Source organism: Miniopterus natalensis, chromosome 3 (assembly GCF_054644295.1).
Source record: "Miniopterus natalensis isolate mMinNat1 chromosome 3, mMinNat1.hap1, whole genome shotgun sequence".
NCBI classification, from domain to species: Eukaryota; Metazoa; Chordata; class Mammalia; order Chiroptera; family Miniopteridae; genus Miniopterus; species Miniopterus natalensis.
Window position 1 is genome coordinate 49,170,408 of NC_142083.1, and position 17,433 is coordinate 49,187,840.

Here is a 17,433-nt window from a genome sequence, read left to right on the forward strand (position 1 = left end):
GTCATAGTAAAGTATATTTCTGGTCCTGGTTTGATAGGAATTCAATCAGAAGAGTTAGTAAATTTATTTAGACTGCCCTAGCGGGTTTCACTCAATGGTTAGAGCGTCAGCCCACGGAATGAAGGGTCCTGGGTTCCATTCCGGTCAAGGGCACGTACCTTGGTTGCAGGCTCCATCCCTGGCCTGGTTGGGGCCTGTGTGGGAAGCAACCATTCGATGTGTCTCTCTCACATAGATGTTTCCTTCCACTCTCTCTGAAAAGCAACGGAAAAAATATCCTTGGTGAGGATTAAAAAAAAAAAAAATGTTAGATTTTGGAGGAGGGAGGGTGGTAAACAGAATAATGGCTCCAAAAATGTCCTCATTCTAATCCCCCAAATCTGTTACATAGTGACAGGTACTCTGCAGATGTAATTAATTTAAAGATCTCGATATGGCGACATTGTCCTGGGTTATCTGGGTGGTCTCATTATAATCATAAGTGTGCATATAAGAGGAAAGCAGGAGGTCAAAGTCAGAAGATGTGATGACAGAAGAAGTGGTTGGAAGGATGAGAGGAAGGGGACATGAGCCAAGGAAGGCAGGAACCTTTAGGAGCTGGAAAAGCATAAAAACAGATTCTCCCCTAAAGCCTCCATAAAAAATGCAGCCCTGTCGACACTTTGTTTTTAGGACTCCTGAACTCCCAAACTGTAAGATAAAAAATTTGTGCTGTTTCAAGCCATTGAGTTTGTTATAGTAATTTGCTACAGAAGCAATAGGTAAGTAATATATTAAACAACACTCAATGATCATATCACTTTTAGTCTGCAACCTATGACATAATGTTCAAATCATAATGAATTATTTTATTTGAGGATTAAATACCAGTTTTGGTTATGGTGTTTCATTATTTTAATATACTTCTATATTTTATTTTCTGATATTTTTGGTATATTAGTATCTATGTATTACAACAGTGAGATTAATCTGTAGTTTGCACTGCTGAGCTAACTTTATCGTACTTTGTTATCAAAGTTCACTAGCTTCATAAAATGCCTTGTCAGGAACTTAACCTATCATTGAGATTTCTAAATTCATTAGCACAGAGTGATATGGAAAATTCTCTTAAAATTGTTAAACTCTCTCATCTACTGATATATTTACTGATATAGCTCCCTTTTTTTAATTATAATTTTCTACATTTAGCTTTCCCTTTCTTTTGTTCTTGTCTGGATATGGTAAATGTTTCTATTAGTTATTCTGCCTTTTCTGCTGTTGTTTCCTAAAAATAAATTACTGATTAAGTCACATTCTTCCTCCTAAGTTTCTTATGATTGGTTTGTTGACATCTTCAAAATGTAAGGGTTAAATATTGAATTAATTGAACTCCAGACTATAAATTTGCCTTCCACCCATGACTTTTGGAATATCACAGAGGTTTTCATTTTAAAAGTTGTCCTTATCTTTCCAAATTCTCTATCTTTTATCCAATAGCTCTTTAGCAAAATGCTTTGATTTTTGTGCAATTAAGTTATTTCATTGCAATGCCATTTAAAAATATGGTTTATATAGTTTCTACTCCTTGATTTTAATTAAGATTTTGAGGGTGTGTGTTTACTATATAATCATTTTTTTAAATGTTTCTGAGGCATTTGCACAGAAAATATTGTTTTTGAATACAGAGCTTTTATGTAGGTACATACGTAACTTTTATAAAATTTTTAGTATATATTTATGCCATATATCATATGTAAAGCACAGATATAAATATAATTATTATGTTGAGTACATTTTTAAAGTCCTTTCGGTCCTTATTTATTTTTTAATTTTTTGATCTGTCAATGACTGTATATGATTTATCTGTATATGATTGTGTTTGTCAGTCACTCCATGTATTTCTAACAGTTCAAGCTCTGTATAGTTTGCTATTATCTTTTTAGTTACATGTTTCATGACTGTTATAACTTTATTGTAGATATTTAGCTTTTATCAATATAAAAGCATCACATTACATGCTTTTTGTTCTTGAATTTTATTTTGTATGAAAATTATATTGCTTCCTCTGTTCCTTTTTTTAAGTCTGATGTACATTTGTCTGTAACTTTATAGTCAGATTCTCTTTCATGTTGTTTTAGACATCGTAGAAAAAAATATTTGGAGAAAACAGCCAGTCTAAATTTTGTTCTTTATAAGTAACATGATTTTCTTGCTAATATTTCTGAGAATTTTGCTCTATTTTTAAAATAAAATAATTTCACCAATATGTGTATAGTGAAATTAATATTTTTAAGTAATTCATGAGCTATTTCTCTATTTTAAAAAGTCAGATCTTACTTTTTCTAATAAGTATTCTTCTGTTATATTTTTGCTTATTAGTTCTTTTTATCTACTCTATTTTCTCTTTTTATACATGTAGGTTGGATCAGATAGGTCAGTCCATATTACTAAATTTTTTCATTCATTTTAATTACTCATACTTTTTCTGAAATTATATTTTATCACCTCTATTTTTTCATTTTTTATTTTGTTAATTTGATTTTTTCTGTCAATTTTTTGTAGCCTGCTTCCCTTCAAGTTACTAATTCAACAATTGTGTTTTTTCATATCTACACAACACTTCCATATCTCAATTTTTGTTCTATCTTCATAATTGCTTGTTAAAATCAAATAAATAGTTGTTTTAATCTCATTGCAAAGATGAATCATAAATCTCTAATTTTCCATGTTTCTGAGCACAGATGTGCTACAGAGAATATATCCCTACCCTCTGATTCTATAAGGCAGTTCTGTGCTTTTGATCTCAAGTAACTGCCTGTTATATTTATTGCCTCAGGTAGTAATCTATTCAATACCAGCCTTCTGAAGTAAGGAGCCCCAGTATTGTGATCTTATGCAAGATGTGGCCATCCTTCCCACAACCTGACTTCAATTTTTAGGACTCTGAAAAGTGAAAAGGAATATTTTGAACAGACCTGAGAATATTGGTAATATCAAAGCAAAATAGAATGTTTAAATAAACAACATTTGACCAAAAGGCCATACTGAGTACACACATACCTTCTTCCCCCTCCCACCTAAAGTCCTTAGAATGACAGAAAATATACTTTTTAAATGATTTCATATATAGCATAAATAAAAAATGAGAGTGCTATTAGTCGACTAGAATATTTCAAAAATTATTGAAAAACAAACCATAACCGAGGGCATATGCAAGAGAGGAAAGCAATACCAGGGTTCTCAGGACTCAGCAAGAAAAGTACCTGGAAAGTCATTAGGTTGATTGCCGATTGCTCAGAACAGTGAGCAGCAGGGGGTTACCTGGAAGCTGCAGCTAATGCAGTGAATATGTGCGCTCGGTCTGGAAAGGCAGCGCTCATGGCCCAAGTAGCCAGCAACACCCAGGAAGAATGGGAATCCCTTATTCCTAGAAGAACCTGCATAACCCATACACCGGTATGGATGGTCTATCCCCGAGAATCACCACACACAATATATAAATTGTGAACAGCGATATTTAAACACTAGGTGAGCAGAAAGATAATCACCAAACATCTGAGGACGCCATCAGCAGGATAAAGACAACAAAATCACCAAATAAAGAACTAACAGCTGAGAATTAAAAGTTTGCTTAGCAGAGCAAATATTTCAGCAAACATATGTACACTTAATACATTTAAAGAACTTCAAAAGTATATTTATACACAAAAATAGAAACAGTGATCTAGAATTTTAAATACGGTTGTCAAAAAATTTTAAGTTGTAATTTCGAAAGCTAAATGGAATAAAAACATAGCTAAAGAATGAATTCACACCCTGAAAGAGCAAACTAAAAGATTCTTCCAAACCATGATACAAAAGAACAAAGTAATGATAACACTCTACAAAAAACTTTAAAACATATAGATAATAAAAGTATAAATATCAACATCTATTACACTAGGTTTACAGAAGGAGAAACAAACACAGTGAAAGAAAGGAAATACTCAAGAGAATTACAGAAAAAAAAAACTTTCAGAGTTCAAAAAAGACACATAACTTTGGGCCTACTTAGAGTCCAACAGAATAAAAGAAAACATATATATATATACACATGAAGACAAATCATAATAGAGTTTCAGAACTCCAAAGAAAGGGAAAATACTAAACTTTCCATGGAGAAGTAAATAGGTGACCTATAAAGAAACAAGGTATTATATTTGTACCAAATTTCTTAGCAATAACTTATTCTTGAAGGCAGTGGAGCAATGCTTTGGAAGAACAGGACGGACATTTCCTTAATTCTAACACTTGACCTGACTAAATTTGTAATCAATTATAAGGGGGAAATAATAGCATACTCAGGAAAGCAAAGACTCAAGAAGTTTATTACCCTCACATCCTTTCTAAAGATAACCAGTAGAGAATATTCTGTTTTATACCAATAAAAACCTCAATGAAATGGATTATAAAATAACCAAAAACACTTCAAGAAGTAGTAGAAAATCTGGACAGAATTACTTTAGAAGAAACCCAGATGATTATATAGAAAAGTGATAGTAAACACTTCCCAAAACAGATAATCCTCATGAGCATAGAAAAAATTGGGAAATGCAAAAGTCTGCCCAACATATTCCTCAAGGCTAGAAAAATCATGACAGCAAAAACTGGACAAGGATAAGACAGAAAAAAATTGTAGTCTAATTTCACTCATTATATAAGTTCAAGAATAATTAGGTGAATCCTACAAAATAAAGCATTGTTATCAAATAGAATTTATCACAGAAATAAAAGGCTGATGGAACAGTAGGAAATTTATTGCAACGATTCAGTATAAGAAGTAGGTTAAAGCCCAGCCGGGCATGGCTCAGCGGTTGACCATCCACCTAGGATCCAGGAGATCAGTGTTGGATTCCCGGTCAGGGCACATGCCTGGGTTGCGGGCTCCATCCCCAGTGGGGGGCCTGAGGGAGGCAGCTGATCAGACTCCCTCTCCCTTCCTCTCTCTGAAATCAATAAAGATATATATATATTTAAAAAGAAGTAGATTAAAGGAAGAAAATGATAAGATAACCTCAATTAATGCAAAGAATATTTAATAAAATGTAACCCCTATTATTGATTTAAGCAGTGATTAAATGCTTCTGCCACTCTGAAATTCTATCATCCACAATAAAAATAAGAAATCCATTTTTATTAGGACATCACCTACCATGACCCCTACTTTCAGAGGACAGCTACTGCTAATTTTCTAAAGAATTTTGGTATTGCCTGACCAATGTATTTCTCAAGGCCTCTTTGAAGAGAATGCTCTCTGGGACTTCTAGAGAAACATTAAAGAATGTGTGAGCAGGTTATACATAATTCCACTGCAACATTTCTATCCATCCAATTATTTCTATTCCTTCCTCTATAAAATATCAAAAAATTTCTGGTATCTCAACTTCATTTAATGTTGGCCACCACAAAGAACAGATTTCAATCAATCATCAGAGCAAGCTATTAGAACCATTCCCTGCTACATTGCATATTTGTACCTCCCATGTGGTTTGCTTTGTGGTTATTTGGTACCATCCTATGATTAGAAGGGAAACTCAGCTGAAAGACTGAAACATCTTTTACTTTTAAACATTTGCATCTGCTATAATATTTAGAACAGTATTTTGTATATACCAGATGTTAATAAATCTTTTTGTATTAACTTAATATTAATAAATAATAAAGGTTTGATCCACATCTGAAATGACAGAAATTAAACCTTTAAAATAGTTTTAAGAAATAAATATTTTTAATAATAAATTTTTATATATTCAACTTTATTTTAATGCAATGGACAAATTAGGAGACATTTGTTTTTCTCATTTAATTATATTTTAAGGCCTAAGCCAACCTTTTTTCTTCACTTGGGATCTTCCTATCTTCCAACAAGCTAAGGTCTTTGTCAGTGTCCTTGTTGCTATATAAGAGCCATAACATGCAGAGATACAGAGTGGAACCCTAGACACCTGGAAAAGTGAATGCCTAATTCCTTAATAACCACAACTGTGAGCTATGTAGCTGCCATTGTGTAACAGTACATTTTCCATTATCAGAAATAATGAACCAGATTTCCCCAGTACCCACTTGACTAGGGTAATACATTTGAGGCTTTGTGGTAGAAATTAATGATCTTAGTAGTACTCCAGTGGCCTGGAATCTTTAATGAACATCCCAAAACACTTTACCTAATGCTGAGAAGAGACATCAGCACTATGGGGAAAAAGAAGCCCATAATTACTTAGCTTTTTATTTAAATCATCTTACAAATTGTTTAGTCTATCTTTACATAATTTGAAGTGTAGACTTCCTTATTCCTGAACTTGTCTTGGTGTTAAGCACATTACATGTCTTGACACATATGGTTGCAGGGGTGGGAAAGAATATGTATTTTAAAAAGTATCCCTGTGCCCAGTAGCTCAAGTTCCATGTGAAAAATGAGTCTTTACTTTAGCAGAGCCAACTTATATGTCATTGGCCACCCACCCAGTTCTGGTCTATCAAATGCAAATAGAAAATTATAATGAGCATTTGAATGGGCTGGAGTTCTACAGATAAGAATTGGCTGTTTATTTAAAGTCATTTTACAAACTGCCTCTATCTTCAGAAAATTAGACTAGAAAACTTTCCTTCCCACGATGCCATTTCTTAACTTAGTTTTAAAGTCACAAGGCGGAATCTGATTCATACCATTAATGTCTCTTTGTTCTTGGTTCTATCGCTTTCACAAAAATGCTATAGGCAGTTCACTAGAATGACTAATTTACTGGAGAAGTTATCAGAGGCCAGTCAGCTGCAACTATAAAATAATTCAAGTAAGACAATAGTGCCTGCTAGCACTCCATGGCAAAGGTTCCTGCCTGAAACTATTGATTCACCCCAACACATTCATCCATGAAGTTAAAGATCTCATCTAGAATGTCCTGTTCATAATCAATCTGTCATTCCTGTTATAAATTAAGAAATAAAAATAGGAAAGATTTTATAAAGGTAAAACAAAGTCAAAATATTTTTTACACCACTCAACTGAATTTTGCATCACAAAATTTAAATATATCTATATTTAAATATGTTTTTATTGATTTCAGAGAGAGGAAGGGAAAGGGAGAGAGAGAGAAACATCAACAATGAGAAAAAGTCATTGACCAGCTGCCTCCTGCTCGCCCCCTACTGGGGATCTATCCCACAACCCAGGCATGTGCCCTGACTGGGAATTGAACTGCCATCTCCTGGATCATAGGTCCATGCCCAACCACTGAGCCACACTGGCCAGGCACAAAATTTAAATACTGTTTATATTTTAATATTTAGGAGCAAATTGCTTTCCCTGAGTTAGTTTCAAAAGAGGTTATTTGTTGCATTTCTCCAGTAGGTGTGAAATATTTAAGAATTCATTTATATATGTTGAATTTTCCATTTTTAACTTCTAAAAACTGTTTTTCATCATGAGCATAACAAGAAATATTAATAAGCTTAGGCTTAGAATATAATTATAATAAAATTCTAGAAATGATCCCATTTGCCATTACTAATACAGTGCTGTTACCAGATGTGCTTCCAATGGGTTCTGTCAGTAAACTACATTTAAAAATAACTTACCCAACGTCAATCGAGCTAGTGTCCTTCAAACATTTTGTAAATGATGTTATCCATATTGAAAAAGATAAAATGTTGTCTTCAACAATCATTCAATATTCAGAATTTCCTACAATATTAAAGGTAAATAACTGGAATTAAATTATGTAGTAGTTGTCAAAATGTTAGTATCCTTTCCCGAAAATTGCTACTCAAAACCAAATTAAGTAAACAGGTAATAAGACTATAATGTAAACATAAATAAAAGGATATGAAGATTAGAAAAGTGACATAATACAATGCTTCCTGTCTCAAAACTTTTAATATTGTTTGTTGCCCCTCCCATTAGTATAAAAGAACTCATGCCTTCAGGGTTGGGATGGGTTAAACAGGGGCAGTGAAAAGGGCTCAGAAATGTCAGCCCAAACATCAAAAGAGTAGAATTCCATCAAAGCCTTCATGGCCTGGGCCCAGTCCCCAAGTCCAGCCTCAGCTCTTAATCTTCCCCAAGTGCCCTTATTTTTTGTAAAAATATTGAACTATTTTAAATTCCCTAACATGACAGACCTTCTCCCATCCCCTTGTCTTTAGGAATAATGTTTCCTCTTCTCTGCTTCTGATAAATTTCTGTTTGTCTATGTTTTAGCCCAAATATAACTTCCTCTTGGAATCTTTCTCTTATTGCCCCAGACAACCTATCTTCTCTTTCCTTTATGTTCCCACCATGTGTTATACAGGTAAATGATCAGAAATGCTCTCATTTACTCATTTCACCACAATTGCAGGCTTATTTTCCTCCCCACTAAGCACTTTTTTTAAGAGCAAGAATATATCTGATTCATTTTTATATTCTTAACATTTATTATAGTGCCTGGCACACTGTGGATGATCAATAGATTTTTTTAAGATTAAAATGAGGGAATTAAAATAACAAAGTTATGAATTCTGCCTGAAATTTCATAAAGGATGTTTTGAAGCAGGAGATTAAAATTATATATAAATAGGGCATTTATGAGCATTTCTAAGTGGGGACTTCAAAATGGCAATTCTAGAAACAATAGGAGTTGTCATGAGACCAATCCAATAAAAGGAGATAATATGCAGATAGAAGAACTAGGACTCCATACTGATTCATAGGAGTTCTACTTTTTTTTTTTTTAATATGTTTTTATTGATTTTAGAGAAAGGAAGGAAAAGGGAGAGCAAGAAACATCGATGTGAGAAACATTGATCAGCTGCTCCCTGCACGCCCCCTACTGGTAATCGAGCCCACAACCCGGTCATGTGCCCTGATCGGGAATCGAATCAGTGACCTCTCAGTTCATGGGTCAATGCTCAACCACTGAGCCACACGGCCAGACAGTTCTGCTTTTTACAAATTTTAGAGGAGAGTAAGGGAGGAGAAAGAGTCAACTACAAAAGAGAGAAGAATGAAACCAAGTGAGTGTCCTGGAAGCCAAGTAAGGTCCTTCATGAGGGAGGGAATGGTCACCTCGGTGAAATAATGCTAAGTAGAGTAAAATGATGTACTAATTTTATGGACTGGACAACATGGAGGCTTTCAGTGATGCTGACAAGAGCAATTTGTTTCCAGTGGGGGGTGAAACTATAGTAGATAAGAGACTGAATGGGAGGTGAAGAAGTGCAGAGAGCACAACAGTTAAATGGTCTGAGAAGTTTGGTTGAGAACCGAGGAGAGAAATGGAAAGGGTCCAGCTGAAAGGGCTGTGGAGCCAAGAAAGAATTATTTTTAGCATGGAAGATATGAATGATCTATTAGAGAGGGAAAGATTGGTTTTGCAGAAGTTCACTCAAAGAGAAAAGATTATATTTGGGAGATGGGATCCAGAGCACAGACAGGGCTTGCTGCTGTTCAGAGGCGATCTGCCTTATCTGTTAAACAAGGAGATGTGTGGAAGCAAGTGTACTCCTAGATATGGTAGCAGGAGGATGAGAGCTAATTTCATCCTAACTGTGTCATAATTAACCTTATTTTCTTTTGCTCATGCTGAAAGGACACAGTTTACATCTGTGTCAGTCAGGACTAGCTATGTTTTGCAGGGGTAACAGACAATGGCAAAATCTCAATGACTAATAGTAACAAAAATGTGTCTCTCAGTCACACTACTATGACTAGCTGCAACTTGGCTCCACTTTGTCCTTTATCTGGAACTTTGCTGATTGTCATACAAAGGGAAGAGAAAATGCCCTCGCTCTTAAAGCTCCTGTCTGGAAGTGACACACCTCACGTCCGCTCATATTTCATTGGTCAAGCCACATCAGAAGGCCATGCCTGCTGTTAGGGCAGATATGTAACCTTCCTGTAGGAAGACACTGCAGAGAGAGCCACCCAACATGGGTAGAGAGTGATACAATTTACGACAAGTCTTATAGACAGTTCATTCATGTCTTTCAGTTAAAAAGTCTGAGGCAAAGCTAATATCCCCAGTCCAGTCATGGACCTTGTTTTTAATTCTGTGACTACCTATTCTCCATATCTATGTTCTCTAGACTAAAATGACTAAGAACGACTAGTGTATTTTAGAACCTTCACCTAAACTGTCATTCCAGCTGCGACTCTAGTCTTCCTTTTGGTAGGTGGTCACAGGTGATTTCTGCCATTCACTCATTCAGTGAGTATTTACTACACGCTAGTTATGCCATAAAGGAAATTGTTATACTTTCCATATGATAAATGGGTAAAATATAATCTTTATGATAACATTCATGTGGCAGAATATCTCTTAGGTTTGAAATAACTATAGGAAACATTACATGTGAAATCTGAATGCTGGCTCCTAAGTTAAATTTTATGACAATTAAATAGATTTTCTCTTTCTTGGAGAAGAAATGCTTATGATAAATTCTGTCCTTTGATATTGTGCCTGAATTGTGCCATTTTTATTCAAAACAGCATAACTAGTAGAAAAAAATTATCACGCAGTTAACCAGATGATTGCGTAGGATGCATACAGAGGGAAAACACTGTGAGATTAAGACTTGATCTGCTAAGGTTCAAAATGCAGACAGATAATTTTTAAGTTACAGAATTCAATGACAGATAGAAGAAAGCAAGGTTGAACTAGCTCATCTATAAATGAAGAAATATAAGGCTTCCAGAAGCCTTCCATAAATTAAAACACCCTCATTGGTAACTGACCAGCATAGCAATAAGATAGCAGAAATTTTTCTAGCAAACATTGTTTACCCTTTAAACAAAGTTCTTTATGGTATTTTCCTATATTTAAAATGATTCCTGTCCAGGGCATATTGCTACTTTGTATTCCTCTTGATATTTTCATTTAAAAGAGAGCTGCTGTGCAAAATAATGTCCTTGTCTGTCCCTTCCTCATACAAACCTCCAATCAAATTTAATAAAGCTAGTTTGATACAATGCCAGCCTACACTTGGTTTACCCTTGGTCGACTTTAATAGGGTCAAAAATATTTTCGCATTGGCAGTGTACGCATTAATCATTTTTCCAGAGGATTTAGAAAATTGGAAGAGACAAGGCCAAGCAAAATTTTAAATTAATTGGGCCTACCCCAGCCTTCCAGGGTCACCTTGTGGCAGTTGTCCCACATTTTCCAGGTCATGGAGTTCCTGTGTTTCCTACAGCTGCCATGAGGAGAGATCCATGCTGTGGGCACACAAAGGTGAAAGAATTTCTCTCAGAAAGTGCGAATTTTCCTACGGCAACCACAACAATTGCAGTTTCCAGATTGTCGCCAGACACCAACCACTTAAATAATGCATGCTCGGCTGACGCCTCCACTTGTGCATTTTCTAATCGAGTAGTCAGGAAAATTTGCAAACACTCTGTCATTTACCATAAATCCGCTGCCTACATATAACCACAGAGCAATTAATTTTAGTACTGCTCAGAATTATTAATTTCAGTCAGAAAAATCTGTTTTCACAATTGCTATACCCCCCATTTTTTCCCTCCACCAATATTTGTCAAAAAAAGATTGAAGCAGTTTTCTTATTCAAGAAGATTTGCTCAGAGTCGTGTTACTGAGAGTCTATGTGAGAGCAATAAGTGGACTCTATATTTCTGGTTCTAATCTACAGTGTCATGACCGCAGGTGTCTGACTGACTCACCTGATGAGGCCGGCAGCATAGAATAGAGGCTTTCCTGAAAGTAAGGCTATGTGGTCCTTAAGGCCTTGCTACGTGATAGTCAACCGCCCCATGGTTTGGTTCTGCTAATGCAAGGTAGCGAGGGGCTATTCCCTCTGCGCAGAAAACACTTTCAGCCTTATGGAAAATGAGGAAATATTTTTCACTTGTTTAAACAATTTTAGCATTTGACAGAAAAGAGAGTAAGAAACTTTACCAAGGATAAAAATACCTTGTAGTGGAATACACAATTATGAATACACTGGTATGAGAATCTCAGCAATCACGTGTATATCTAACATACACAGAATGAAAATTGAGCATTAAATATGGTACATTTTATTTGGTAAAGCTAAATCTGGCACTCTCTTACTTGATATTAGTTTCCTGCTAAAGCAGCTGCATAATATGTCACCAGACTGTCCATATTATAAATATGTAATGAGCATGAGAAAATTGGTACAGCTTTGTTTGACTAATGGCAGCTCTCTCCCTGTTAGTAGCAGGAACACATAGCTAGCACAAGTATTGGCACTTTAATTGCCATGGAAGATTTCGTTTCCGCTTTCCACTGCATGAGTGATCAAGAAAAAAAATGAAGGGAAAGTAAACTAACATCTAGAGATGTAAACATGACTCACTGGGAAATCAGACATGGTTAAGTGAATTCCAGGATGTTTGTGGTTATCTGGGTCTAAACACTGCTGATCGTTCTGGCTACTCTTGTTTTTAACTGTTTTTCTTCTGGGTGGTTCCCAGTCCAAGCACATTCTTATAAAGATCGTCAACCTTTTCTATGAACAGCCGGATTGTTGTATATGGCAAGGAAGAGATATCAGTCAGAATTAATGAAATTACCTAGTAGAGTGCAAAATGCTCCTGCCAAGACCGTGATCTAGTACAAAAACTAATGATTTAAGAGCGGAGTTGAGAAAACTTGACATTATCACCACCTCTGTACTGTATCACTTCTTTGCAGTACAGTAGGGTCATTCTGAGATGATGTTATATTTGTTAAAATTTGAAATTTGATCTCTAAAAAGAGATCAAGTCACAGACACATAAAAGATCATAAACATAGAGAGAATTTGTCAGAAGAAGAATTTTTCAAATGAGGTAAGTTGCTTGAACTTCTGAATACTTGGGAACCCTGAGGCATTGGACACACACTCTTCAGGAAAGCTGAGAAGAGCCTAGAACCTTAGCAGTCAGTGTGTGGTCCAGGCTCAAGAGGCCCTGCTGCACCTGGAAAGCTGTTAGAAACACAGATGCTCAAGCCCCACCCAGACCCACTAAATCAGAATCTCATGTTAACAAGACCCTGGAGGTTCACGTGCACTTTAAAGTTCAAGAAGCACTGGTCTAAAACAAAGCCATGGAAGGTAAGGAAAGTTTACAGATTATTACACAAGTCATTGTCGAGAATCAGCTTTTCAGCTCTCTTTCAAGTAACTAATTGCATTCCAGGTCTACACTTCTTTCCACCCGGAGTTTTTCACACACAATAATAATGTTGTTCCAGACAGGATACAATGAACACATCTTCAATAAACTTACTTGTATTTCACATCAAGGGTGGGCCCACTTGAAAGAAGGGAAGTATTGTATACTTAAAAGTCAAGCAAAGGGAAAGAAAAACTAACATCTCCGCAGTGCTGTTAAAGTTTCTGGGTTTATATTCACGGACTTTCTCATGTCCTCTGATCTTGCCTCTTGTTTAAAGTGGTAGATGTGGCAAACATGCCTTTGGAGCTGGCATCTTTTATCTTCTTGGTTACAAGGCAAATCCCTAAATACTCCCAAACCGTGAAACAAAACCAAGTTTTTTTGTGTGTTTTTTTCAATCCTTTAATTTCCTGGGCTATGATAAAGGTTCATTTTAAAAAGAAAGAAAGAAACATTTTTTTTATCACTGTGATAAATAATTCATACATTGTGTAATTCAGAAAAAGAACAGAGTTCAACCCCCATCAATTAGTCATTACAATCTACTGACTTGTACAATAATATCAGCAGTGTTTCTGGCATAAAACATTAGGGAGCTATGCCCAGGATATGGAGTTAGGATACAGGACTTATCAAAAGACATGCTTTTTTGCTCGAAATATTTGCTACTAAATTGAGCCACCATTGAGATGCTGTGTTTTTCAATATTACTCTTCTCTATTAATCACAAACATTTAAACTTAAATTCATATTTGGTTCAAAGCTGCACTGTGCTGATCCTCACTGTATTTTGACAGCAAACTGAATTCCTGTTCACAAGTATAGGATCTGTTTAGCTGCAGGCATCTGTGTTTGGATTACAAGAATGCTGATTGGTTCACTGCCAGGGGCACCCAAAGGTCAAGCTGTCCTTTTAAAAGTGTCTCTCTCTCTCTCCCTCTCTCTCTCTCTCATCTCATTAATCAGAGTTAAAAGATAGAGGAAAGGGCAATGACTGCAAATCACTTAATTCTTTTTCAAGGATATTTTTAAAAGCGGAATTCAGTGTTGGTGTGAGGTCAAGTCAATGTGAGTACAGATCACACTGGCACACTTCTGACAGGTGACCTGAAACCTTTCAAACTGACATCTGTCACAGAGACAGACACAAGTTTTTTAGCCCAAGAGCTTGTTTTCCTGACATTTCATTTTTCATCAGATTTTGAGAGAAAGGAAAAAAGATGAACTTGAAAAAGTCTTGCCAGGGGCAGAAAATAAGATCAGGTTTTTCTGCAGCTGCCTGACTCACCTTTAAAGGTTAGAGGTCTAGCAAAAGTGAACAAAAAAGATCTCAGTTTGATGTTATTGGATAAAAAGGACATGTTATTACTTTAAATACATTTCTGAGACTTGCATAACCATTAGGCAGTATTACAGGAGAAATAGAATCAGAGTGAGATTACATATCCATTTTAAATCCCAATTTTAGAGTTTAGTCATGGAGTAAATCAAATCTAACCTCATCTATTCATCTGGTACAAAAGTGAAATCCACAGGTGCATGAATTTTCTCATGAATTGAATAATTTCCTGCTCCTATGGTATTGAAATGGCCAGTGAAATTTAGACAAGGTACTGAAATTCTTACTTTGGACTAGAGATATTTCTACATTACAATACTTACCTGGTTTATCTTGGCTAAAGAACATTAGGAAAATATATGCTATTTGGGTAATAGAAAGAGTCTAAAAATACCTAGGTTATAATCTTGGCTCTACTAAAAGTGTGATCTCGGCCAAGTGACATTTCTATTTCAGTTTTATCACCTGTAAAATGGGGGGAATTATATCTACCTTGTGGACTTCCAGTGAGAACAAAATAGGATAATATATTCGTAGATTGCCAAATATAGAACAGTAGATCGATGAGTGGGAACCGTATTATGCTCATCTTTTTTTATTTATTCCAGTGCTTAACACAGTACTTGACTTGAAATTAGCATTCAATAAGTGGCTCTTGATTAGAAATGAAAGGTAGTACTTTCCTTATTATCAGAAAGCCATTTTTTTTTTTTTAACTGAGTCCAGGAAACTTTTCTATGAGGAACAGCAAGGTTGAAGGTTGGGAAATGTATTCCTATAGATTATCTCCAAATACAGATAGATATAAGAGCAATAACTTTGTAATTCACTAAGAGACTAAGCACATATTAGACCATATAATTTTCAAGCTCAAGGAACTAGGCAAATCAAACTTACTGGGACAGAACTATCCATATTTTCCAAAATAATGGCTCACATATTGCTAACTGGCCAGCATTCCCCTGAGTATCAAACGAGGAGTTTTCAGCCATACTGCTGATCTTAGTGTAGAATCTGAAAAGGTACAGAACTTACTAGCTAAGTAATAGGAGCTAAATATCTTGGATCTGGCCAACTAATTGTAAAAATCAAGAACATCTCGAGAAGTACACCATCAGAGCGGTCTTAAAATGCTATTTTTATATCCTCTTGACAACCTTTCTCCACAAAGACAGAACATTGCAGAATATATCTTACACATTTATATTTAATATATCTGCTTATTATTAAACTGTTCAATAGGCTAAGTAGAAAGTATAGAACAAGGTTAAGACCCTCAGGCCTGAAAATTCAGGTCTGACATCTCCTCCTATAAGTAAATTGGGGTCCAGAGCTTAATTGATAATCCTACCTTTTAATCTTATTTTTTATTCTACCTTTTAGCATACTTTACACTAACACATATAACTATATGAAAGGAATGTGTGTTTTGTGTCAGAGAAATCTAGCAGTATATATTTCAGAATACGAAGCAATAAAAACATAGTGTTTGTCTGATTCTTATTTTAGATATCCAGTTTCCGTTCTTCATTTAAGTAGAATCATAGTCATCATACTACATGTTTAAATTCCTGGTTTTTAAAAGAGACTCCAAAAAAATAGTAAAAATAGGCCTGGCTAGTGCAGCTCAGTTGGTTGGGCGTTGTCCTGGGCACCAAGGGATGGCCAGTTTGATGCCTGAACAGGACACAGACCGGATTGCAGGCTCGATCCCTGGGGGGGGGGGGGGGGGGGGGTGCAGGAGGCAGCTGATTGATGCTGCACTCTCACATTGATGTTTCTCTCTCTCCCTCTCCCTTCCTCTCTCCCTAAAAATCAATTTAAAATCTTTTACAAAAAGTGAATCCCTGGCCAGTTTGGCTCAGTGGTTAGGATGTTGGCCCATGGACTGAGGGTCCCAGGTTTGATTCTGGCCAGGGGCTCCTGCCTTGGTTGCAGCCTTGATCCCTGGCCCCCGTTGGGGCGAGTGTGGGGGCAAATTGATGTCTCTCTCTCAAGTCAACGTTTCTCTCTCTCTCTCTCTCTCCCTCCCTCTCATTCTCTCTGAAAAGCAATGGAGGGAGTATCCTCACATGAAGATAAATACATACATACATACATACATACATAAATAGTGAAAATAACTTGGATCAATTCTTAAATCTATTTTTTAACCTCCTTAAGATGTTCTATGTTGCTGTTTTGGAGAAGTTACCTAATTTTTACAGTTCACAGTCAGTCTGTATTATTTTCCTGACAAGCCTGAGAAAAACTTTTTTAAAACAAATTTTACTTTATTTTATGAGATATGTTCTGCATACTTTAGATACTCAATGGTTGTTTTGATGATAGTTAGTTTAGTACTGATCACAGAAGACTGCATGGAAATGTTAATCTATACCAGCTAGAACCATAAAATTATAGAACCATCTGATAAACATGTATATAAAAATTTCTTCCAGTAAATGTTATAGTACTTTGCAGAGTTTACCAATCATACTTGACTTTCTAATTTACTTTTTTTAGATTATAAATATATTGTCCTGATCCATGATCTGTATCTTTTAATACCCTTTTTTGCATTTCTTGATATGATTTCCAATACTAGGATTTTAAAGAGACAAATATTATTTTTATTATTTATGAACATGTGTATAATCTGAGATACATATCCTGTACATTTCTGTTTCCTTAACTTTATTTATTCACAATTACACAACATTTAGGAATTGGAGTTTACAAGTGCTACTTGATTTCCAAGAACAGGCAGGACTCATTTATGAGACTTTTAAAACCATTCTTTTTCAAAACAAAAAGTTACATTGTTCTAACGTCATGTGAACTAAAGTGGCAGAGTTCAATTTCAGTTCAGAACTACAAACCCAGAAGATATGAGTGGGTTTCCAATTTGGCGAAATATTTGAGATTTAGTTTCCGAACCATAGAAGAGAAATGATGCAAACAAAGTAACACTTCA

The 17,433-nt window shown here is 35.5% G+C and overlaps 1 long non-coding RNA gene across 1 annotated transcript in view; it reads right to left on the bottom strand.

The window, feature by feature from the left end:
• Positions 1 to 11,196, bottom strand: part of LOC107539593 (uncharacterized) — a 142,083-nt gene extending 130,887 nt beyond the window's left edge. The window contains exons 1-2 of the long non-coding RNA XR_001603417.1: positions 11,114 to 11,196; positions 7,594 to 7,699 (exon numbers count right to left, since the gene is read on the bottom strand). This is a non-coding gene — a long non-coding RNA (uncharacterized LOC107539593). The remainder of the gene's footprint in view (positions 1 to 7,593; positions 7,700 to 11,113) is intronic.
• Positions 11,197 to 17,433: the final 6,237 nt, after the last annotated feature.